Source organism: Pinus tabuliformis, chromosome 3_2 (genome assembly GCF_031772625.1).
Source record: "Pinus tabuliformis cultivar Carrire ecotype Pingquan chromosome 3_2, CPIR1, whole genome shotgun sequence".
In the NCBI taxonomy this organism is placed as follows: domain Eukaryota; kingdom Viridiplantae; phylum Streptophyta; class Pinopsida; order Pinales; family Pinaceae; genus Pinus; species Pinus tabuliformis.
Window position 1 is genome coordinate 661,801,655 of NC_142302.1, and position 25,817 is coordinate 661,827,471.

The window sequence follows — 25,817 nt, forward strand, 5'->3', positions numbered from 1 at the left end:
CCTTCTCACTGAAGAAAGACTAAAAATATTATTCACAATCATCTACTAGTGAGATTTTATCTTCTTCTCCACCACAAACACCTTTATTTCATCCCTCCTCATCAACTTCCTCTCATCCATTCAATCCTTCCACTCATACCTCTCATTTTCAATCAATTGGTGCTAGTTTAACCAGCACTATCACAGGGGAATTTTTTTCTTCTACACAGTCATCCTCTGCCTCTTCTACATCTACTTCTACAACTTCTTCTACTCAAACTACCAGAATGGCTAACAGACCATGGACCAACCCAGGTGCAGTCCTATGTTGGTATCCCTTCATCCTTTACCTAAACATCTAGAAAGATGGTTACCCAAGTTTAATCCTGATGAAGGGATTCCAGCTGAAGAACATTTGCATAATTATATGTTGGCCATTAACCTTAATGGAGTTCAAGAAGAAGATTGTGTATGTAGACTTTTTCCCTATACTTTTGTAGGATCAACAGGATCCTGGTACTTTTCTTTACCTACAGGTTCAATCACTAATTGGAATATATTTCAAGAGAAATTTCTGACCAAGTTTGGTGATGATCATACAACAACCACATTAATTAATAATCTATCCAATCTTAAAGCAAATCAGAATTAAAGAATTAAAGATTTTAATTCTAGGTTCAATAAATTTCTTAATAAGATTCCTGATACTTCAAAACCTGGTGAAGATGTACAAATAGAATGGTATATCTCTATACTTCCCTCTAATATTTCGATATTCGTAGATAGATCCAGTAAAATTACTTTAAGTGACAACATGAAAGAAGCTTTATCTGTCGAAAAGAGAATTTTAGCTTTAGAGAAGAAAACTATTCTTGAAGAAAGGAAGTCAAAGAAAGTAAATTTTAAGGAAGAAACCAAAAAGAAGCCTTCTAAGGACCCTTTTGATTTAGAAGGATTACAGAAAGTCCTCAAAACAATGTCAAACAAAATGGTCGAGATTAAGAAACAGGTATCAGAATCTTCAAAAAGACCTTTTAGACCTTTCAAAAAAGCTCAACCTTCATCATCTCAACCACCCAATATCATATCAAATGGTGAATCAAATCAAGATGAACATGAAGAATCAACCCTATCCGTAGAACAATCTCAAGAATAAGAGTTGGTTGAAGCACATGGATTATGGGACTTCATTCTTACTACGTTAGAAAACGAAGAAGAAGTAGAATCTCTACAAGTAGAAACTAGGAGTAAATATATTGATCTATCGTCATCAAATAAAAAATAGAGATCAACTACTCCTATTAATAAAGATAAAGGCGCAATAAAAAAATATCCTCTTAAATCTTTTGAATCCATTGCATGTTCTTCAAATTCTCCATCTTCACCTATATCTCTTGTTGTTTCTGATAAAGATATAGAATACAACATTATGGAAGATATGAAGAAATTCAATGCTAACATTTCTATGTATGAGGTGAGCAAGCTAAAGAAACAACAAAAAGTATTTCTTAAAGAATTAAATGTTGTTCCTACATGTCCTTTACTGACTGAAAAAGCCTCACTAGGAAAAGGAAAGCCTCTAAGTGACTTCCTGATAAAATTGATGCTTCCAATGTAATTCTGTTATGAAACCAGCTCAAGAAAAAGATAGAAAAGGGAGATCAACGCCTTAGAATTCAGCCTCTTCGAGGGAGCAACCTCCTTTACATTACATAAATGAACAATTCTTGGATGATACAAATGAAAAGACCTCTTTTCTATATATAGGAGTCTAAGGGGTCATAACATAATCAAAGCTGACATAACAATAATAATGTAAGGGCACAATAATAAAAATAGTGGGATTCTATGGGGCACAATAGTAACAATATGGGCACTACATGGGTACATCAATATAATAAGTGGGTTGTACTAATAACAATAAGGGGTTACACTAGTAGTATAGGGGCCTACCACGCCCCTCTCCTTCAAAAAGTGTTGTCCTCAATGCTTGAGTAGTTCTTGATGCTTCTGTTTAAAATTCTTGTCCTCCCATGTGGAATCTTCAGCGGGTAAGTTCTTCCACTTGATGAGATACTCTGAAATTGATTGATTTCGTAGCTGTTGGGTTATTTTTTCTGTGACTACTCCAGGTTCCAATATGATTTTTCCTTCCTCTTCAATTTCTGGAAAATTGTTTGAATTGGGATCTTTTGCAACTTTTGAATAAGTGGCCATACTTCTTCGTCCTTCTTCCATTCATCCCTTGCTTTTTTTATCCGATCTGGTTGGATAATAGAAACAACACAAAACAATTCTTCCACATCCTCATCCTTGAAGAGTCTTCCCATTCGGTAAGGTTGCCATTTTTTAAGTGCATGTAGTATTGCCAACATTTCCTTCTCATAAATAGCTTGCTTGAGATGTAGCAGTAAAAATACCCAATCACCTACATCAAAACATTTTTCACTATGATGTTGATCTACATGTTGTTTCGTTTGATTTTGCACCGAAGTGGTGTTATCCTTTAAAAGTTGGAGAACTTGTTGTTGATGCTCGATGTGATCTTTCACTGCTTGAACCTTTTTCTTCTTGATATGTCCTTCTATCTCTAGAGTTTGAGGAGTGGTAATTTCTTCCAATAATTTACAAGATATGGTCGGATTCATTTCTTGATGCTCAATGTGATCTTTCACTTCTTGAACATTTTTCTTCTTGATATGTCCTTCTACCTTGATAGTTTGAGGAGTGGTAATTTCGACCAATGAATTACAAGATATGGTTGGATTCATTTCTTCTTTCTCGATGTGATCTTTCACTTCTTGCACCTTTTTCTTCTTGATATGTCCTTCTATCTTGAGAGTTTGAGGAGTGGTAATTCTTGCAAATGATTTACAAGATATGGTATGATTCATTTCTTCTTTCTCTAGGGTGGGGTCCTGGTGTATATCTTCTTCTTTTGATGTTTCTTGATCCTTTTCTTCCTCCTCTTCATATTCTATGTAAAATAATTTCCTCTCAGCACACTTATGACCTTTAGTGCATTTGCTATCACAATTGTAACAAAGCCCTTTTTCTCTTTTTTCTTCCAATTGTTGTGGTGTAACCCTTGTAGGTTGTGGAAGGCTAGGAGAAACAACACTTCCATCTTTATAGTTGTGAGGGGTATGCTTCCTGTTTTCCATAATTTTGCTTTCCACTATGTCACAAAGCCCTTTTACTCTTTCTAGTTGTTGTGGTGTTGCTCTAAAGAAGGTGTTTCTCTTTGTATCCTCATAATGTGCTATCATTTCCTCTGTGAAAATTGACCACGTAACAAGTTGTTTATGAGAACAAAGCCCTTCATACCATAAAAAATGATCTGGTTCTAAATATGAAGATGCAATACATACCTTTTGTAATAGTGGTACACCATGTAGATCAAAATATTGCTCCATCTGAAGTATCCAATTTACTGGATCCTTGACATCAAACTTCCTCATCTTACTTTTTATTGATTTTAGGAGCTCGATCTTGAAACGACTGTAACTCTGTACTTTCCGATCTTTAAGTTCTAAAATTGCGACTTATAGTAGCCCTCCGTGTCCTCTTTCCAATGCCACCAGTCTGATCCAAATTGGATTCTCCAAGAAAGAGTTATGCACAATCTCCCAAGATGACCTGATTATAGACCTTTCCAGAAGGGTGAACTTGTATGAAGTGCCACGTGTCACTATTTCGACCTTTGGCACAAGAAACTACAGTCCGTCCTCTTTCTGAACCTTCTTAGAAAATTTCAATCCGATGCTCAGAGAGAAAGTTATGACGATTTTCCCCAGGTCACCTATTTGGAATTTAATTCAGGATGCTTCAAAAATACCAACTTCCTCAGATCATATCTCCGCAAATATAGCGCAAAAAGCTCTAAAATTCGGAACCGAGCTTCAACGCTATTTCTTCTCAAATGGTTTTTTTTTTTATCTTTTGAAACGTCGCAGAAAAAAATTTATAGCGAAAATGCCACGATGACCTATTTGGAGCAGCGAAACCCTAGAATCCAAAGCTTTGATACCAAATGTTATGAAACCAGCTCAAGAAAAAGATAGAAAAGATAGATCAACGCCTTAGAATTCAGCCTCTTTAAGGGGGCAACCTCCTTTACATTACATAAATGAACAATTCTTGGATGATACAAATGAAAAGACCTCCTTTCTATATATAGGAGTCTAAGGGGTCATAACATAATCAAAGCCGACATAACAATAATAATGTAAGGGCACAATAATAAAAATAGTGGGATTCTATGGGGCACAATAGTAACAATATGGGCACTACATGGGTACATCAATATAATAAGTGGGTTGTACTAATAACAATAAGGGGTTACACTAGTAGTATAGGGGCCTACCAAATTCTAATTGGAGATAGTTTCAATTCCCATTCTCCTCCTTTTCTTTTAAACTTTGAGATTTTTAATAAAAATATTCACAATTCTTTGATTGACTCAGGTGCATCATCAAATATTATGCCATATTCAATTTGTCTCAAGCTAAACATAACACCTGAGAAGTTTGTCGTCCAAATTGTTCAATTAAATAGAACAAAGGTTAAAGTGTTGGGAGAATTAAACTTTGTTTTAATAAGGTTATCCTCAAACTCAAAGGTATGTCAAATTATTGATATTGCTGATATTCTTGAATTTTATGGCCTTATTTTAAGCAAATATCAGACTGAGAAATTGCATGGTTATTTCTCCATAGATTGGTCACGTATGGCTTCCTTATAAAGGGAAACCAATCAAATTCGGGTGGATAGAGAAAAGAATATGAAATAATCAGTTACTGATCTGGATGAAGAAAATGAGCTTGTATTTTTCACAAACAACATCCTTGGGAATTACTCTTCTGAATCTTTCTTTGGAAGTTTTTCAGCTCAGAGATCCCCTTTCTTAGTAAATTATATTTCATCTCAAGTTGAAAATTATTCACAAACATATTTTACTAAATGTATAAATGTTGTAGATACACCTATAATTAAGCATGATTCTTTATTTTGGACTCCTTATTTTGATGTTTCTAAATCTAACGATGGTGCAGGGGCTGGATGCATATTGATATCCCTAATGGTGAAAAAAACTATGCTGGCATGTAGATTAGAGTTTGAATGTACTAATAACATAGCAGAATATGAATCATTAGTACAAGGATTGCATAAAGCTATAAGTCTTAATGTTGCGTCCCTTCAAGTATTTAGTGATTTAGAAATTGTTATAAAACAAGTTAGAAACAATATTCATTTTGTTTCTAATAATCTTAGACACTATCAGTCCTTCATTCAAAATATTACTTCAAATTTCATTGCATTTAACATTTCTCCAATACCTAGGCTACAGAATGCTAGTGCTAATCTTTTGACCAATGTTGCATCTAAACTGATCCCACCTGAAGATTTTTGTTTAGATAGGTTTTCTATAGAATTGAGTTTTTTCCCTTCCATTCCTGAAAACATCACCAATTGGCGAGTGCTTAATGATGATGAAGATATATTGGATTTTTTGACATCCGAAGTATCTTATTTTAACCAAGTAATTGATGAAGGCAAACATGAAAGACAATTGAATAAATCTAATGAACAAAACGCTTTGTTGAAGCCTGTAGTTAAGCTTGAGGATCTTTATGATTTAAAAGATGGGTTTAAAAAGGTCACCAACTGAAAACTTCAAAGTTCAACTTTGATGTTTGAACTGGTTAACCTTGGATTTGATATCAAGCCTCAAAATATTAGCTTAGGCCTTGGGCTCTCATCATAGGAAAGGGATGAATTTATTCATCTATTAAAGAAATATAAGAATGTTTTTTCTTGGAATCATGAAGATCTCAAAACCTATGATACTTCTATCATCCAACACATTATTCCAATGATACCAAATGTGAAACCCATTTAGCAAAAACTCAAAAAGATTCATCCAAATTTGGAAAGTCAGATCAAAATCAAGATAAAGAAGCTTCTAAAGGCCAAAATTATCTTTTCAGTAAGACATTCCAAATGAGTTTCTAATCTCATAATAGTTAGGAAAAAGAATGGTCATATTTGCATATGTATTGATTTTAGGAATTTAAATAATGCATGTGAAAAAGATAATTTTCCCCTCACACCAATGGAACAAGTCCTACAATAAGTTGTTGGTTCTGAACTAATGTCTTTTCTAGATGGATTCTCAGGTTATAATCAAATCCTTGTTCATCCAGAAGATAGATTAAAGACCAGGTTCAAAACAAAATGGGGAACATACGCATATCAAAAAATGACTTTCGGATTAATGAATGCAGGATCCACGTTCCAAAGAGAAATCGACATCGCATTTAGGGGTTTCATAATTAAAACTGTTGAGTTATATCTAGATGATATTACCATATATTCCAAAAAGAGTAGTAATCATTTTCAGGATTTAACATAGATACTTGAAAGATGCAAAAGGCATGGAATATATCTAAACCCCAAAAAATCATTTTTTTCTCTTAGTGAAGGAAAACTCCTTTTCTTTATTGTACCCAAAAATGGAATTTGTATTGATCCAGAAAGAATTAAGGAAATTTATGAAATTCCTTTGCCACATACCAAAAAATCAATGCAATATTTTCTTGGCCAAATTAATTTTGTCAAGCGATTTGTCCTTGAATTTTCTCAAATCATTCTACCATTAAAAACCATGATCAAGAAAAATTCACTTTTCAAATGGGGAGACAATGAAAGAGAGTCATTTAAAGCAATCAAAAAAGATGTTATTGATGCTCCCTCTCTATCAACTCCTAATTTTTTTGATCAATTCATTTTATATACTTTTTCCTCTAAACTATCATATGCGACAGTCTTAACACAACCAAACAAACACAAAATTGAAGCTCCTATTTCTTTCTCGAGTTCAAACTTTCAAGGAGCTAAATTAAATTATTCTGGACTAGACAATGAAGACTAGTTTGTAGTCTACAAAGCAATCAAGTATTTCGAACCGTTTCTCTTGAAAACTCATACTAAAGAGATTGTCCCTTTCTCAGTAGTTAGGAAATTACTTATTCAAAAAGAATTGAGAGAGAAAAGGGCTAACTGGGTTACTTCCTTACAAGAATATGACATAGAAATAAAACCTGCTAAAAATGTGAAAGGTTAAGATTTTTGTAGATCAATTACATGAATGAATGATGCATCAACGAATTTAGGTACATGTAATAATGTTCAAATCACAGAGGTATTTCCTATTGATACTGAATCTCAATATGTTGACTTAATATTTTATTTGAAAAATGGTTATGCTCCATCTGAGCTTGATTTTAAAAGAAAAAGAGCCTTGAGATTGAAAGCTAATCAATATCAAATCATCAATGATGTTTTGTTTAGAAATAATTATGATTCTATTTTGTTAAGATGTTTGGAAAGAGCTGAAGAAGAAAACATTTTACAGGAACTTCATGATGGACCAGCTAGTGGGCACTACAATGGAGATACAACTGCTCATAAGATCCTACATGTTGGATATTACTGGCCAACTTTGTTCAAAGACACTCACATGTATGTGAGAAAATGAAAATGTTATCAAACTTATTCAGGAATACAAAAGAAACCATCCCTACCTTAGCAACTAGATAACATTAAGCAACCTTTTATTCAATTATGACTAGATATAATAGGTGAGATCAGTCCTCATTATTCCAAATAGCATAACTACATTTTGATTGCAATAGATTACTTTACGAAATGGGTAGACAAAATACCTATGAAGCTATCTAATTCTGAGAGCATTACTGAATTCATTGATCAATTTATCATTACCAGTTTTGGTATCCCTCATGCTCTTATTTTTATAATGCTTCTTACTTTTCTAGAAATGCAATGACTGAATTTTCTCTAAAAAGAGGATTCAAGCTTAAGTATTCTACAAATTACTACCCCCAAGGAAACGGTCTAGTAGAATCCACTAATAAAAATCTTATAAGAATTATCAAACGAACCATTGACCAAAATCAAAATAACTGGCATAAGGATTTAATATTTTCTTTATGGGCTAATAGAATAACTCAAAAGACCTCTATAGGTACTTCTCCTTTTCATCTAGTATATGGGAAAGAATTTATCTTACCATCTAACCTAGCACTTCCATCATTGGCCCTAATACAATTCATTGAAGAAAAACCATCTTCTGCTCTGCAATTGAGGATGTCCCAAATCCTTAAATTGGAAGAAGAAAGGAATAAAGCTAAACAAGTCCATGCTCACCATCAACAATTGGTCAAAGCCTCATTTGAAATAAAGTTAGTCAAAAATAATTTTTTTGAAATTGGAGACTTAGTTCTATAATGGGATAAAGCGCATGAGGATAAGGGAAAACATAATAAATTTCAAAAAATCTGGCTTGGTCCATTTCAATTTTTTAGAAAATAGGTCCATCAACTTTTATCTTGCAATATTTACAAGGGAAGAAAGATACTCTTCTCGTTAATGGACTTATTCTAAAAAAACATTTTTCTTAAAAGAACATTTTCTCTCTTGTAAAATATGTAAATAATCATGATTACAAAACAATGTTTTTAGTTTTAAATAATGTTAAGTAGTACACTTTTGAAGTTTACATTGGAAGTTTCTCTTCATTATTAAGGTGTTAACTTACTCAAGAAATAATTCAGAAAGAAAAACTATAAATTGAAATCTAGTATTGTATCTATTTCAAAACTTTGAAATGTTATAACCATTTAATTGTGAAATCTTTTGGCTTGGAACCCTTAAAAAATCTGTTTGTCTGTAAATCAATTTTGAAAAGTTATTTTTACAAAGTAGAAATTATTTTGAAGCTTTAACATCTTTTACTTAAATGGTCATCCAAAACTCTTAAGGAGTAAATGAAACCTCCCCATCCATTAATTTCATTTTTTTTAGAAGCTTAATTCAAAAATATAAAAAAACTTAAAAGATAAGAGGTCTCATCACGAGCCTACTTACCATGATCATAGGAAACTAATGACATTGACATTATCACTATTGGCAACCAAACCAAGATGATGGCTTATAGTTACAAGAATATAAGACAAGAGGTCTCATTACAAGCTGACTTGTTCAATTTTATTACAACTTGTGAATTATATTATCATCATCTGGCCACCAAACTAGGGTAATGGATTTTAAGTAAAAAAATCAAAAAATAAAATTTTCATAATAAAAAAGAGATTTATTATCTCTAAGAATGCTATTATTAAGTGGATGGGATACTAGTTCATTTTTGGTTAAATGGTAACCCTGTCGAGGCTATAGACACCTGCTGGCAGTAGTGGCTCTACCAGTGACAAATAAGTTTATTCAATACTCTAAGCTTCAAATACTTTTTACTTCACTTTTTCAACCTATTAATGATTGATTTACACAATGAAGATTTTCATGTACTACAAACTCTAAGCTTTACAAAAAATGAGTTCTTTCAATTCAAACTTATCTTTATCAATCTAAATTTGAATTATTTTTAAACTTTCTAATATTTCTTGGTAAGATCAAGATCTTATTTATTACTCAGATTAACTATTTTGTCCAGTGTGTCACCAATTGTTGTAGTACTCAACAACCCTCCATTATCATTAGACTTAGAATAATAAATAATGGGGAACCTTTGATTTTTAGAAAATAATCCCTTTTGTTTTAATAAAATAGTACAAATTTCATATTTTTACCTTTGTATTTTAATAAATAAAGCAAAAAATCTCTTAAAAGAATATATAGCGAAGCGTAGTCTTTTATTTAGACTTAAAATTCTTTCCGTAGTTTCTTAGGAAATAGTATGCAAATTATAAAACCTCGATAACTCTATTTCCATCATAAAACCTTTGAATAACATTGCAAAAGTTCCTAAAGGGTTTTCAAGCAAATAAAAGGAAATATTATAAAAGTTGGTCCCACTAAAACCACACGTGAAGCACTAATCGACTTATTGGCATCATTGATTTCAAAGTAAGTACCATAAGAAAATTTTGATATCTAATATCATGGTCTATCAAGTGCCAATAGTTGAGATCATGATCTGTCAAGTCCCGACACTCCAATATCGCACATCCCGTATCCCGATTTGTGAATAATCCAATGATTTGTGATATCAAAATTCGCATATCGCAAGGCTCTATCCATATAACCTGATACTAAAACTCCGATAAAGTTTTTTTGGTAGTGATTTGATGATACAATGACAGGTGTCAAAGCCACACAAACAAACATTCAAAAAATAAATAAGCACTTTATGTGATTTATAGTTTCTAGGTTTTAAACGATTTGTTATGATTTTGATGTAATATGGAAGGATTTCTTCATTAAATATCGCATTCAATTGAAAAGACTATCTGCATTTATGAGTTCTTACTGATCATCCTTGTTTTCTTCTTAATAGGTAAATCTTGACACACAACAGTTAAGGGAGATGTAAAAAATTATCAAAGAAAAGAAGAAGTATGTAATTCAAACAGAAACAATTTCACCTCCTAAAGAAGTTTTCGAGATATGACCTTTATTCACGGATACGACATGCACTCCAAACGTGAGGTCCTCTTCTTGGGAGGCAATATAAAAATTGTTCGAAGATGAAAACCTAAGGGTAATTGAGAAGGAAAGTGCTATTGTAGATGCTAAGACTCCGGATGCTGGCTCTACATGGAATGATGTGGCTAATTCCTTTTTACATAGAGTTGTTGCTCGTCTCAAAATATTTCCCTATACAGATATGGTAAAGTGGGTCATTGACCATTTGGAAATTACAGATAGATTTTTTATGACTCCGAAGAAGACAATTATCGGGTCATTCAAGGCCGAGGATTTGAGGAAAATATACCACTTGCCTCTACTGCAGAAAACATATGACACTCAATTTGTCTAGAAGTTTATGAATGAGAATCCAAATCTAGCAAAGCCTATCATAGAATGGATAAGGGACCCAAACAAGCACAAGCATGAGGATAGGGGTATGTATTCTTCAGCTTCTCTTGTTGGCCCTTTCTCTCATGTCACTACTATGATGTGTCATTTATACGGTTACCCTAATACACAGAAGTTCTTAGAATAATGGTTATCGTTAATAGAGACTTCTTCTGATGGTTATATTATGGATTGGGCTAATATCTTTTCTCATACATTAACTACTCAAATTCGTAACTGCAGACAGAAGCACAATATTAATGATAGAACTCTTCCCCTTTCTTTATGATCGCTTATGTCAATACCCTACCCCCATTCATATTTACCATGATATCTTGTGGGAATCCAAGTACCATTCTCATTTTTATAAAATTTTTATGAAATTATCCTCCCTATTCACTAAGAGGTTTGTGGCAACAAAGTGACTAGACTTTCTACATAAGCTAACAATGACTTAATGTCATTAGGAAGCTGGTTCAGGGAGGATTAATTTACTTATATTCGAGTTTTTGGTAGTCTTTCCAGCCCTCATGTTTTGCCTCTTTTTTTCCTTGATAAATTATTGGCCAGAGAAATTGCATACCAAACAATTGGGAATGGTTTGACCAAAGTACTCAAAGATGCCAAGAAAACCATTTGGCCTTCTTTTCCTATTTCTTGTGGTATCTATACATTGGAAAATTTCAGACATGCTCTTCTTGAAATTGACCAAATTAAAGCTTTAAATTTCCCAACCATCCCAAACAGATAGTATGATCCAAATGGGGTCACAAAAGATGTCACAACACAGGCTAGAATTAGACAATTCGCAAGCGAGCCTGATAAATTTGATGATTTGTTTGAGATGGTTCCAGAGTATTCCATGGTTGAAAAGTTAGTAGCATATCAACTAACTCATGAAGAATTGATTGAGCTCAATCAATACCATAGTCAGAGAGTAGCCCATTTTCCAGAAGATTTGTTGAGACATTCTTGAAAATTTCCTAAAGTGCCAAATACATCAGCCTCCTCATCAAAGGATCCAAATATTTCTCAACTCTCAAAAATTGCTACTTCAGTTGTCGAGCAAATAAATAAATTTCAAGAAGAAAATAAGTTTGATGAAGTTTGAGAGGAATTTAATTGTGTTTTATCGACTAGAAAAACTCAGGATGTAAACACTACAGTCAACAAAGAAATAGTGAAGATTCCAGAAACTAAAGGGACAAGCTCATTCACTGCCGAGGCTCCCGAGAAAACTACTGTTGCTAAACATATGGAAATTATCCCAGCATTTCTTACATCGGAGATAGTTCTAAAAATTGAAGAAATCCCTCCTTTATATGTGTTTTACAGTATGAAACAAAAAGCAGTTATGAGCATTCAAAGAAAGAAAAGAAAGTTGGAACAGGCACATTCATTGGTTTCGAATGAGACTCCTTTTCAAGTTCTCTGGAAAGGAGCCCAATCAGCCCTTGATGAAGAATTAAATAGACTCTCATAGTTTACAGGGGCTTATGCCAGTGAAACTATCGATAAGGAAACAAAGGTCCAACTGCTTATAAAGGAGAAGTACCAAAGGATTTTCCACTTAGAACAAAGTATCTAGAATGAAAGGCAGGTGATAGAACATCAATGGCAAGAAAAACTTGCCGAGTTATATAAAATTTTCAATTGTTTGAACTACAATATGAATTTGAAATCAAAGATAAAGATGCACAGGTGCAGCAACTACAACAAAAATATTAACCAGTTGAAAGAAAATCCATAAATTAATGAAGTTCAAAAGGAAGGAGAATTGGATGAACTCCTCGCTAAACAACAGGTTATATTTTGTCATAAATTAACTTTAATTCATGATTTGTGTAAGACTAGTGATTCCTTGGTTAACCAGTTGTCCAATCTGAGGACATTCTATGAAGAGGTTGATGATAAAATCTCTGAGCATATAGATTGGAAGGACAATGTTGAAGGAGGGTCAATTGATATTCCTCAAATCAAAGAATCTCAAAAAGATATTGTTTTCAGTGAATGAGGCATAAAGATGAAGCAAGAGAAAATGGCTATCATCAAAGCCAAAAATCTCGCTTCTAATCTCATTGAATATATCAGCGATAATCTATTGCAAGCGAATCTAATATAGGAATGCGTGAGGAACACTTTACTAGATGTCAAATCTTTGAATAAGTCATGGCAGGAAACATCAAAGAAAAATGTTGAAGACATAAATCTTTTACCAAAAGTAAACCTCGAAAGTTATTGGCATTTCTTGGCAAATCCACATAGTTAAAGGATCGTGCTGAGGTGTCTTTCTATTGCAACATATCAACTTCTTCCAACACTCATCGATGCAGTATTTACGGGGCATATGCACATGAAACCGATTCATTACCCCCCAAATAAAGCCAATGATGGACATATGTGGACTCAGAGAATGAATGGAGAATCAGCTTGCAACACAGTCATGAATTTCTTGTTACAACAGAATGCTATCTTTATCTTTTATTTATCTTAGTTTAGTTTTTTGGAACTATTTTGAAGACATTTATTTTTATTTTACTATTTTTGTAATATTAATAGACTATTGAATCCCCTTTCCTGGTTTAAGAAAGGGGTTCTGAATTTTTGATAGAAAGCTTTGAAGTTGCACTATTGTTTATTCCAAAGTTATCTAATAGAAGAGTTGAACCGGAAGCTATCTTTTTCATGAGCAGAGTCTTGATGTATCGGGTACTATTATCTTTATATTGCTGCTATGTTTCATTGAGATAGATAGTAAATTTTCTATAAGTTGTTTCATTATATGTATGCTTTGCAAATAGTTAGACATTGTCACTATTGATGTGTAGGATTGTATCATTTGTGGTAATATATGAAATAGCGATATCTTATATGTGATTAGTTTTAATCAACTAAATTAATTAATTTAGTTTATCTTACTTTTTTTATTTTCATAAACTGTTTACTGATCTATATTGTTGCATGCTTTGTGAAATATTTTTATGAATCACATGTAAAGAAATATTATCGCGGGAGATACATAGAATAACTTTATTTATTAATATCATATTTATATTTAAATCACTCCATTATTATCATTATATTTCCATGATTCATTTATATTTATTTCACTAGAAACTGGTCCCATTATCCCCATTCAGAACCACCAATTCCAACAAAAACAAAATTGTCTTAAGTTCTTGACCAGGTGGTATTCCCCAATGTTGAGGCAATGATTTTCCTACCTTCAATACACACTTAGAGCATTCTTGGAGCATTCTTGGTACACTCTAGAACTCACTTGCATTTGGAGAAATAAGGCAAAGGGAAACAAGGGAGCGCAAGGGAACAATTGGATAAAAAACTACAACAGGGATACTTTGCAGGTAACAGGTTTCATATGCAATTTCGTTGTTGATTCTTGGATTCATGGTATATGCATGTGATTCCTTGGTTACATGTTGTCATTGGAATCGATATTTTCCTATATTGATAGTAGTTTTAGCCTTTCCTTTCCATTTCCTAGATAACAATGGTGTTGTGGGTTTTACACTATTTTTTTCTGATTGGTGCTCAGGTTCCCTATGGCTATGGGTTGGAAAAAATTCTTTGAAAGATGTTTGTTAATTTAATTGATGTTAAATTACTTACATGAATTATCAACTAGGGCTAGTAAATTGATGAAATGTCTCTGCACTACATGTGCTAGGAGTCTTTGTCACTCATGCAATTCCTAATTTAATTTGAGGTATCGAAATGCACATGTTTTTCTATAGCTATGTAATTAAATAAATCACTCATAAAAATGGAATCAATTCTATTTCTATTTCTTAAAAGAAAGAACACACACTTCTTGAAATAAACTTCACACTTGCCTCACACCTAAAATAAAATCACAGTCACACTTTGCTTGGAATAAGATCACTCACACACTTGCTTTAAAATTAAATAACTCTTGCTTATAAATAAAATCAGAATTGCTTAAATGAAAATCACACCTACAATAAAATCACAGTATAAATGAATTTGAATTCAACAAAAAGAAAGATTAGCTTTGCAAATGTAAATCTTATCTAAATCACTACAATGTAAGGCTATGTTTCTACTCTATGTTAAATTATACTCTATCCATGTGCACTAGAAATCTCTCTTCACTTGAACAATGAAATGATTATATAACATGCTACAAAACAATCTTAAACCTATATCTAACAATCAAAACATAAATGATTAAATGAACTGACAAAAATCTACAGGAAACATAAAATGAAATGCTAATTGTAAATAAAAGAAAACCTTACTATCTCGAGAGGGCCCTCCTACAAGAAGTAGGTATCACTATAACTCATTCATGAGATGATTAACAAGACATTGAGATCACATAAAAATAAAATGGAATGAAACGATGTTTCTACATAGAAACAAAGTCTTTACAAAATAGATCTCAAGTCTGTGTCTGTTATTCTGAGAGGCATATTTATAAACCCTTACACAATAATTTTTTCAGAGAATTACACCTTATGCTAATCAACATGAGCTATAATAAACTATAAAATATAAGAGAATGTGATCCTCTCGTGATTTTTTATCAATGCATCAAATCATGAGGCTAAAAATTTGTATCTCGTTTGCTTGATTCACCTTCTTCAGTGGTTGACTTACACTTTGACTGGGTTGCTAGGGTGTCTTCTTTATCAATCCAAGCTCAGACAGTAGGAAAAAATATTTTTCCCAACTAATTTCCAACTATGCATAGGCCTTGTTTCTTGGCTGAAGATCTGCAACATATCAAACCTTGGGCTTAGCTACAGAAACATACATCAACTATAGAATCTCTGTAATTCAGTAGCTCACATAGATATTAAGTTAAATAATAAAGAAAAATTATATTTATGAAATAGAATATGATTATGTTCCTGCTATGCTATCAAACTTGTAAATTGATACCCAAATTGGAGTTATGAATGTCAAAAAGGGAGGAATGGAGTGAAAAAGTGTTGTAAAAAAGAAGCAGTTCTGGGGTTCAACAGAATCCTTGTAACACTTTGGGCTAAGTTACTAGTTCCTATAGCCATAGGTTGGGAAAAATGATCTAGAGCGCTTGGTGGGTTGAGTTACTAGTACCTGGAGCTGCAGCTGGAAGAAACACTCTGGAGCCCTCAAAGGCTGTGTGTTGAGTTACTAGTTCCTGGACCCCTAGACAAATTGGGTAGAGACTGATTTGGTTGATGTTAGTTATTTCTAGACCATAAAGGTGGAACCATCATGGTTGAGGGTTGAGGTGGTTTGGCCTCTAGAAGCACTAGTTGGTTTTGTCTTCGTTTATTCCATGAGATCCCACATTCATGCTTGGAATATGGAACAAGGGTGATTGGATGAAAGAGAGATTTTGTTTAGCCTAATTTATGGTTGGGTGGTACATGGAAGACCCTAAATTGGTTTTCACTCTCATATGTTAATAAGATCTATTTTCCTATTGTGATTTATGAGCACTTGTATTGGTTATCATGTTGACATTATGGCTGATTTTCCATGGTTTCTATGTTGGTTATATTTCTAGTTATATGATGTAATCTATCTATGGCTCTTGACATGTCTAGATAAGTTATTGAATGTATGACAAATGAATGGACTAACAAGTCTTATTGCAGCTAGCTAGAGAGGGCTTAGAGCATTCTTGATGATTCACAGGTGGAGAATATTAGTTTATGATCATGTATGCATTCATGACCTATAGCTTACATGTTTTTCATATGTTTGATGAAATTTCTATCATGTATTAGGCATGCCTAGGTTAATTTATTACTTGAGTTTGAATAGTTAGAGTTGTTTTCATCTTTTCTATGATTCTGGAAAGTTACAGCCATTTTCGATAGTGGTCTCAAGACTAGCCTAGAAAAGTGGCTTAGATTTAGGAACTTCTAACATTGAAATGGAGGAATTAGGTCATAATTACATGGAAGAAAAATTGTGAGTGTGGTTATAGGCTTTCAATCGCATGGATATAGTGTCAAGGGTGCAGTTATGGAGCTAGGTTAGAGAAAAAACGATGTAGGTCAGGGATTGATCACCTAGGGTGGTTTTCTATCTCCTTAGTGATTTGTCGTCCCTACTGGATGTTAGTAAGTGTTTGTTTTGTAGGGCCCGGTACCTCAACTAGAACTTGGAGGTCGATTCATGTCATAGTGATTCTCATCTCATGTTTACCCTAGAAAGCTTGCGAATTTGGGTAAATGTGGGAGGAAGCATCATGGGGTGGAATCAAAGTGGCTTTATGTTCTCTTTAGGTGATATCTGATACCACAGGGTGGTATCAGAGCTTCTAGTTTCAAACACTTGGACTAGATGGGATAGATGTGATTGTTATGCATGCACTGTGATGGTTATTATTGCATTCTTGTGTCATCATGATGATGTTAATATGTGGACATGTTGATGTCATTATATATACTTATATCATTCTAATTTAGATTGATTGTGAAAATGCGATAGCCTCCCCTAAACTACACTAAGGTATGAATTTGATTATGTCTATATTTGGTTTATCTAACATGAAATTTTTTCAGGAAATAGAAGATCAGAGATGAAGAGAAAAATGGTGGATTACAGTTCACATGACTCTCCCTATAGATTAGATGGGAAGTAAGGAGATGAGTACTCTCTTGATATAGAAAATACACTGAGAAGTATGAAGGAAGAAATCAATAGTTGCAAGGAAAATAATGATAGGATAATTTGGGCACAGGAAAGAATTTTCAGAGCTCAAGAAAATCAAGTAAGGGTGTTATAGGGAAAACTAGTGTCGATTTGAACTACTAGTCCCACTAAGACGGGTAGCTATCTTAGAAACAAACAATGAAAGCTTTTCAAGAGTTCCTTTAAGTGTGATAGATGGAAGAGAAGAAAAGAGGACCAACCTGGATCTTTCGCTTTGATTCTAGCTTGATTTCTCCTTCCTCTGATAGAATTTTCCACTCCTCTCCTACTTGTCCCGCTTCAAAGAGTACCTGTAGAGTCAAAGTAACAGAAAAATATCAAATCATCTCTATCTAAAACATCATAAACAATGCAAAATCAAAAACACATTGACCATAAAATTGCATTCATAAACAATAAGATTCACAAATACAAGATCATATGGAGGAAAACTCAAAGAACTTTATTAATAGTAACGTAAGAGAGGATTACAACCCAACTGTCTGATCCAGCATCATCCTCCCAGTTGTAGAAGCCCTCTTCACCTCATGAACAAGCAAATCACCCAAAAATGCAATGTCTGTTCTCACCAACAAACCAACAACACTTCCTTACAAATTACAAAATTCCAGCCTCTAGATCTCTCAGATGAGGGATCCATTTATAGATGTCTTGCAAGGGTGTGAGTCAGCTCTGGGTTTTTGATTAGTGTCATTCCACTGATAGTTCTTGGTTCCACTTGGAGATTTCAATGATCTCTTACTCATCCCTGGGCGAATTTAGAGAGGCAAGTATCATAGGAGAAGTTTTTGGAAGATTCCATGATCATCCATCTTGAAAACTGTCTCTACCATTTGTCTATTCTCACTCATCACACCCCACAGAAGGCCATTTCAATATGCATCGCACCTTGCCAGTTAGGCAGTCAATATGCATCGCACCTTGCCCATGGAGCAGTCTGTATGGTCCATCTTTGGCTAGTTCTGAGTAGTTTTTCACGTGGAACTTCTGGGAAATGATGTAATCAGCTGACCATGATCCTTTAGGGTATGAAGCAACACTTTTAGGGACTTAAGGAGTCCTTAGTTTATGGACATATGAGTTTGGGGTTGCAGTGCCCAAATATGTCTATAACAGATGCCCCCTAAAGCATGAGGTCGTAAATCTTCTAATGTCGGGTGAAATGCTTTATTCATGAGGATCTGAGGTATTCAAACTGGAAGGTGACCTGTATAAGATACAATACAATACATCATCATCATATTATTTTCATGATCTAGCTGAGGCGGGAATTCCCATGCTCAGCTTTATAAATTCATTTTCATGTACATAGGACAGACAATTGTCTGCTGTTGCAGACTAGTGATTCTTCGCATGAAGAGTCATCTTCCCTAGCTTAGATGACTATCTGTGCATCTTCTGTGTACAATTGATGTCTTTATTTTCCTGAATATATCACAGCCCGAATGGATGAAACTAGATCTGGGGTCTTCAAAACTCGTCCAATCTTCACCCAATGTACAAGTCGATCCATGTGAAAAGATGTTCTGAAGTTGAACATGGAAAGACATCGCCTGATTACTAGCCAATAATGTGAGTTGTTAACAGACGTGAGAGGAATCACCGATAATGATGATGACCCTCAAGGTACTACAGTACAATTCACGTGGTGTGAATATATGAGCCGATGTCGAACACCATGCAAAGTCTTTCGGTCGAAGGTCATTGATGTAAACCTATCGCCGGAAGTGAGAAACTTGCCATTGAGGCATGCAAGCTTCAAAGTACTGAAAGGGTTGTTTCTAAGTCAACTTCTTGGATAATGAGCTGATGTTGACAAGAAGTGACCTGTCGTAGGAGGGCCTTGATGTATCCCACATCTACGACAGAGCAAATGATTTTTGTGGAGGTGAAAACGATCTGATGATATAAGGTTCAGGAATGGCGACCATGAAAAATGAAGCGTGGATGTAATGCAGTGGATGAGGCATTTGCTGGATGGTGAATTCTCTGAATGACTTCTCTTGAACATATTGGAAACACTGATATGGACTGGTAGCATTAACCCCATGGATGGCATGGTGGACCAATGGTGATGGTGAACGGAAAAACCCAACCCAACTCAATCACGGTGATGGAGTGAAAGTGTCATGTTCAAGAGCGACTTGCTACCAATAGAGTTCTTCAAGTTTTCTTCCCATTTTTCCCAGTCATTGCTGACCAGTACCTCTTTATTTTTGACAAGCTTGAGGAGGATAACATATGCTTGGTCTATAATTTTCCCTTCGGGCAAACCTGTCGCTTTGTGTTTAGCGAGCCTAGCGTCAGTGAGACTCGTTCTTGTCTGGGTGGACAAGTTTGTCGCTATTGTTTTAATGAGTTTAATGACAAAGATAACTCAGTCCTTTTCATGTTTAGAGAGTTTGAAAATGGATGAAAAGGAGACTCCAACAGTCCTTTTTCATGGCATAATCCCTTAAGTCCGAAAAAGTGTAAAATAATACGAAAGGGATGAATTTTCGATAGTTTTAATGAGCTGACAAAGACAAGCGCTCGATATTTTTGTTTAATAATCCCTCAAGTCCAAAAAGATTAAAATATATGAGAGGGATGGCGTTCCCCTTACTTTAACGAGCTGGGAAGGCCAATAGCTTGACAATATTTTTATATTTAACGAGTCTAAAAAGAGTTTAAAAGAGGCTCGTTTTTTAGGAACGAGTGGTATTTCTGGGTAGCAGCTAGTTCCAGGTAAGTTTGGAACTTCTCAAAACATGGCAGTGTGAAGAGGGTGGCGATTAGAATCACTCATCGTAGATGTTCCTCAAAAGGGTAAACAATCAAGTGGAAGCGTATGGTTGGCCAAATGAAATGGAGGTGATGGAAGGAACACAACCAAATTTCAAAAAGGGCAGATAGCAAAGCGATCACCAAGGTTATTTACCAGAGGCGGGTTTATTTTTTAATGAGCTTGAACCTTGTGCCAACATGTGCTCAGTGCAGGTTTATTTTTTAAAGAGCTTGAACCTTGCGGGAACATTTCTCGTACCAGTATTCTGATAATGTCTCTTGGTAGATTTTTTTTTAATGAGCTTAAACACTACTATAACTTGTGCTCATGACCTTTTTATGCAAGCTCGAAATGACCGAGCTACATGGTTAAAGGGTTAAGAACCTACAAACTAAGAAAATCAAGGGTCTCTTTTCACTTGCATGCAAAGGTTTGCATGCCCCTGGGTCTTTCAGTAAAAGGAGAGTTTCCGGGTTATCAAATGGAAGCTCTTGTGGTTAGGCAGGATCGTTTCTGTTGGGAGACAAAAACTCTTCCTTTGCAATGTCCATCGAAATAGACAAAGGTGATTGTTGTGAGCTTCCAATCACATAACATATGAAGGTGAATGCTGTGAGCTTCCATTCACAATCGTACAAAGGAAATAATCACATCAGACTGATCACATAACTTATATAGGAATGTTATTCAGTCCAAGTATTATAACCTTTCAAGAAAATCTCTCTTTTTCTTTGGGTTCGCTTGCTGAAGCAGACTAGGGTGCATGCCCCCTAATCTTCATCACACTCACCGAACTACTCATGGTAATTAGGTGTATGGGATGAAGTTTGAAGAGACATTGTTGATGCGAAGAAGCCATTTAGGGATTATGGTTGATTTATAGCTGTGTTTGAACCAAGAAATGAAAGCTAGTCGACAAGTTGTACCAGTCTGCCTTCATGTGGAAAACACATCACTCGAAAGAATGTGGAAACAATGGCTTCCATGCTATATATATAATCACGTCCAAGGAGTAGATTGTAATCTAGTGGACCTTCTACTACCATCACGTTCAAATGAATGGTTTTCTTTCTCAAAGTTATAGGCAACTTTGAAAGGACCCCTAATGGTCAACTCGTTCCTTTGTTGAAGCCCAACAAATTTTGTTTCTCAGGCAAGAGTGATGGCGAACCAAGTTCTTTCCAAGCAGTTGAGGAAAGAATACTCATCGAAGCCCCTTCATCTATGATTGTGCCAAACACGATCATTTTGTAAACTTGTACTATGATTTAGAATGGTACATTAGATGGAAGGCAAGGTTTCACTAGTTGATTCCTGTAAAAGAAAATGACTAGACTGCTCAGAGGAGGTACCCGATAAATTTCCAGAGAAGTTTCATGAACTGGGGGGGGTCTCTTCCTGTTGTGAAGGAATGGGTGGATTTCCCCCAAGTTCAATAGACTCTGTATCAATTAAAAGAATTTGAATGGTGTTGTTCTCATTCTCTTTGGAAACTATATCATCTGAAGGTGGATTTTCTAAAGGTAAGATTGGGTCAACTGCCATCTCGACCAGTTAACTTTGGTCTGGTATGGACTCAGAAGGTTCACTTTCAATGATAGGTGATTCGATCGAAAATTGAGGTATGTCAATTGGATTTTCAACTAGCGAAGGACTTGGCAAGAGTTTCTTGTATCCAGGTGGAAGTTGCTGCGGTGAAGCAAGATGGTTAACCAAAATGCTTTTGGATTCATCCATAAAAGGACAACGGTGAAGAGTATGATCACGTTCACATAACCTACATGGAACTCTGACTTTTCCTTTTTGTCTATTGACTTCATTTTCACTAGTTGATGGTGCATTGTCAACCTAACTGTCAGAGGTTGATGACACCGAATGGTGCAACCGAGGAGACCATTCTCTCAAGATCCACGGGATGCAAGGGCAATCTCGATGGTAATGTCTCTCCTTGCAAATTACGCATGGAGTTTTTGGTTTGGAATTTTTAGTGTGTGGATTTTCGCCAGATGATGTCTAGTTGTTCCCTTGTTTAGCTAGCTTCTTCTTCTTCTCCTTCCCTTTATTTTTCTTCTCAGCTACTTGGTTTTTAGTGTCACTAGTTTCACCAAGTGAAGAGGAAGAAGGGGAAGGAGAAACAAACGAAGTAGAAGGCGAAGGGGTAACTTCAGTATCATCTGGTTGCTGATTAGATTGTTGAGGAATTACAGTGTTTTGAACGACAGAGGTCAAGAAAAGCCAGACTGACAGGCTGATTGTGATTCCTGGAAGGGACAATGTAGCCATATATGGAGAACCAATATCTCCCCAAGAGGAGAACGGACTAGGATTCCCTCCAAGGGGGATTCCTTGATTGGTCGACTCCATTATCTCAACCTCAGATCAACGAAGGAATAGGGATGTTATTCCGATTAAAATAAATTTTAAGACGCTTGGACGCAACTTTCTTTTTCAATTTTTAAGAGTCGAGAAAAAGCTAAAGGTGACTATAGTCGCCTTCGATTTTTAATGAGCCTGAAGTGACAAGTGCTCAGATGGTCCTTTTCTCTTAAGGAGTCGAAAAGGAACGAAAGTGATTGCTCTAGAAGTCTAGACAGAGGGTTTACCAAACCGATCGTAAAACTACAAAATACACCTTGGTGATAAATGATAGAGAAATTACCGATGACTTATGTACGACAGTTAATATTCCCAAATGCTGTGTTCAGTGCATTATGATCGATAGGGCGGCAGACACGGGTTCCTAAAGATAAAGGATATCAACCTATTGTGGTCTCCCAATATATACTCGATGGTAAAGGGAGCACAAGTCCATACTGGCACTTGTCATATCAAAGAGGAGGAATCACCCAAACTACGATGAAAATGATAGTTACCAGGTTTTACAACACCGAAACACGTCTCTGGCCTAGACTTCTAGATGTGTTGCATTAGGGTCCAAAGCGTTTTTATGTTCATTGAGGTTTATTTGAGAGTTGATCTTGCTTAGAAGTTTGTCTTTCAAGGTTCACCGCATGATGTAGATGTGAAATTCCTAAATATGAAATCTAAAATGATAAACAATTGTTTATGTTCTTTTAGCAATGAAAATCCTAGCTACAAAGGAAAGAAGATAACAATTTTCTTTCAGCAGAGAGCATAGAGCACACACTAAATGCACTTTCCTAAATCAAATTTCGCATGCAGTCAAAATGAAAATTCACATGCATGTATTTGTTTTCCGCTTTCTTAATGTGTGAATGCCAAAAAGAAAGCTAAGTACAGATCTGAACTATTTTCTTTCAAAGCGATAGTACTAACAATTTTCTTTTCAAAATGAAAGGAAGACTAAGATGACACTTTTTGATTTCAAATTGAAAACTGCTTTCAACACTTCAAATACTAATAATTTCAAAATCAAGTACAATGAAAAAAGTACAATCAACTATCTAGAAGAAGAAGACTTTACGACACTCTTCTTTTGATCTAAAATTACGATTACAACACTTGCATCAAAAACAATAGTTCAATTAGGCTACCTTCGACAAAGGAAGACCGTAAATGATTGACAAATACACAAAAATATTTACAATTCCAAACTAATGGAGGCCGAAATAATGTGAAGGAAGATGGTTTCAGCAAGAAGGTACTGATCATGAACAGCAAAACTACTGAATAAAGTTGAAAACAAGGAGAAAAAAACCAAATTTCAGAGAAGAAAACACATTTCACTCAATCATCGCACCTACAACATAGTGAAACAGGGATGCATCTAACCTGCAACACACGGGAGGTGCGATGCATCTAGGTTGCACAGTTATAGATAGTGCGATGGGCCAGGGAGCGAAACTGAGCTTGGTTTTTGCTCAAAACTTGCAGCTAAGTTCAGTGATTTAGGCTGAGTAATGATGGACAGTAAAAACAAAGCATAAGGGTAGGATCTGATGAGGTTCTAAGCTACCACAAGGGCACTTAGGATGCTTTGTAAGCTAGATGTTTAGTTCATAAATCAACCCAGAGATTGAATGAAGCAGTGTTTATCTACTTCGCAATTGCATAACAAAGGTGTTTCGAAGGCTAGCTGGCTAACTTCAGGCTCCGTCTGTAGTTTATAAAGCAAACAATAAACAAACAAAACAAAATATTTGTTCCCCAGTGGAGTCGCCATTTTGTTACAGGGAAAACTAATGTCGATTCGAACTGCTAGTCCCACTAAGATGGGTAGCTATCTTAGAAACAAACAATCAAAGCTTTTCAAGAGTTCCTTTAAGTGTGATAGATGGAAGAGAAGAAAAGAGGACCAACCTGGATCTTTTGCTTTGATCCTAGCTTGATTTCTCCTTCCTTTGATAGAATTTGCCACTCCTCTCCTACTTGTCCCACTTCAAAGAGTACTTGTAGAGTCAAAGTAACAGCAAACTATCAAAGCATCTCTATCTAAAACATCATAAACAATGCAGAATCAGAAACACATTGACCATACAATTGCATTCATAAACAATAAGATTCACAAATACAAGATCATATGGAGGAAAACTCAAAGAACTTTATTAATAGTAATGTAAGAGAGGATTACAACCTAGTTGTCTGATCCAACATCATCCTCCCAGTTGTAGAAGCCCTCTTCACCTCATCAACAAGCAAATCACCCAACAATGTAATGTCTCTTCTCACCAACAAACCAACAACACTTCCTTACAAATTACAAAATTCCAGTCTCTAGATCTCTCAGATGAGGGATCCATATATAGATTTCTTGCAAGGGTGTGAGTCATCTTTGGGTTTTTGATTGGTTTCATTCCACTGATAGTTCTTGGTTCCACTTGGAGATTTCAATGATCTCTTACTCATATCTGGGTGAATTCAGAGAGGCAAGTGTCACAGGAGAAGTTTCTGGAAGATTCCATGATCATCCACCTTGAAAACTGTCTTTGCCATTTGTCTATTCTCGCTCATCACACCCCACAGAAGGCCATTTCAGTATGCATCGCACCTTGCCCATGGAGCAGTCTGTATGGTCCAGTTTTGGCCAGTTCTGAGTAGGTTTTCAGGTGGAACTTCTGGGAAATGATGTAATCAGTTGACCATGATCATTTAGGGTATGAAGCAACACTTTTAGGTACTTAAGGAGTCCTTAGTTTATGGACATATGACTTTGGGGTTGTAGTGCCCAAATATGTCTATAACAAGGGGTTAATGCAGTGATCCTTTAGAGCTTATAAAAGTTGCATAGATTGGGACAACCATAAAACATTCATGGATAGAAGGAAACGAATATTGAGGCATATGGTAGTAGGTATCGATCATGATACAAGATGGACAAGGATGACACAGTCAAAGGTGGTAGATGGTTCGACACACCTGATAGGAGAGGCAGTGCTTATAGGTTCCATTCTAGTTCTGGTTTAGAGAGAGGTCAACATCATCATTACTACCAGCATCCTTATAAGAGGAGTGAGAAGAAGTACTTGCTAGATGAGTTCAAGAAACCCAAGCCTCCTAC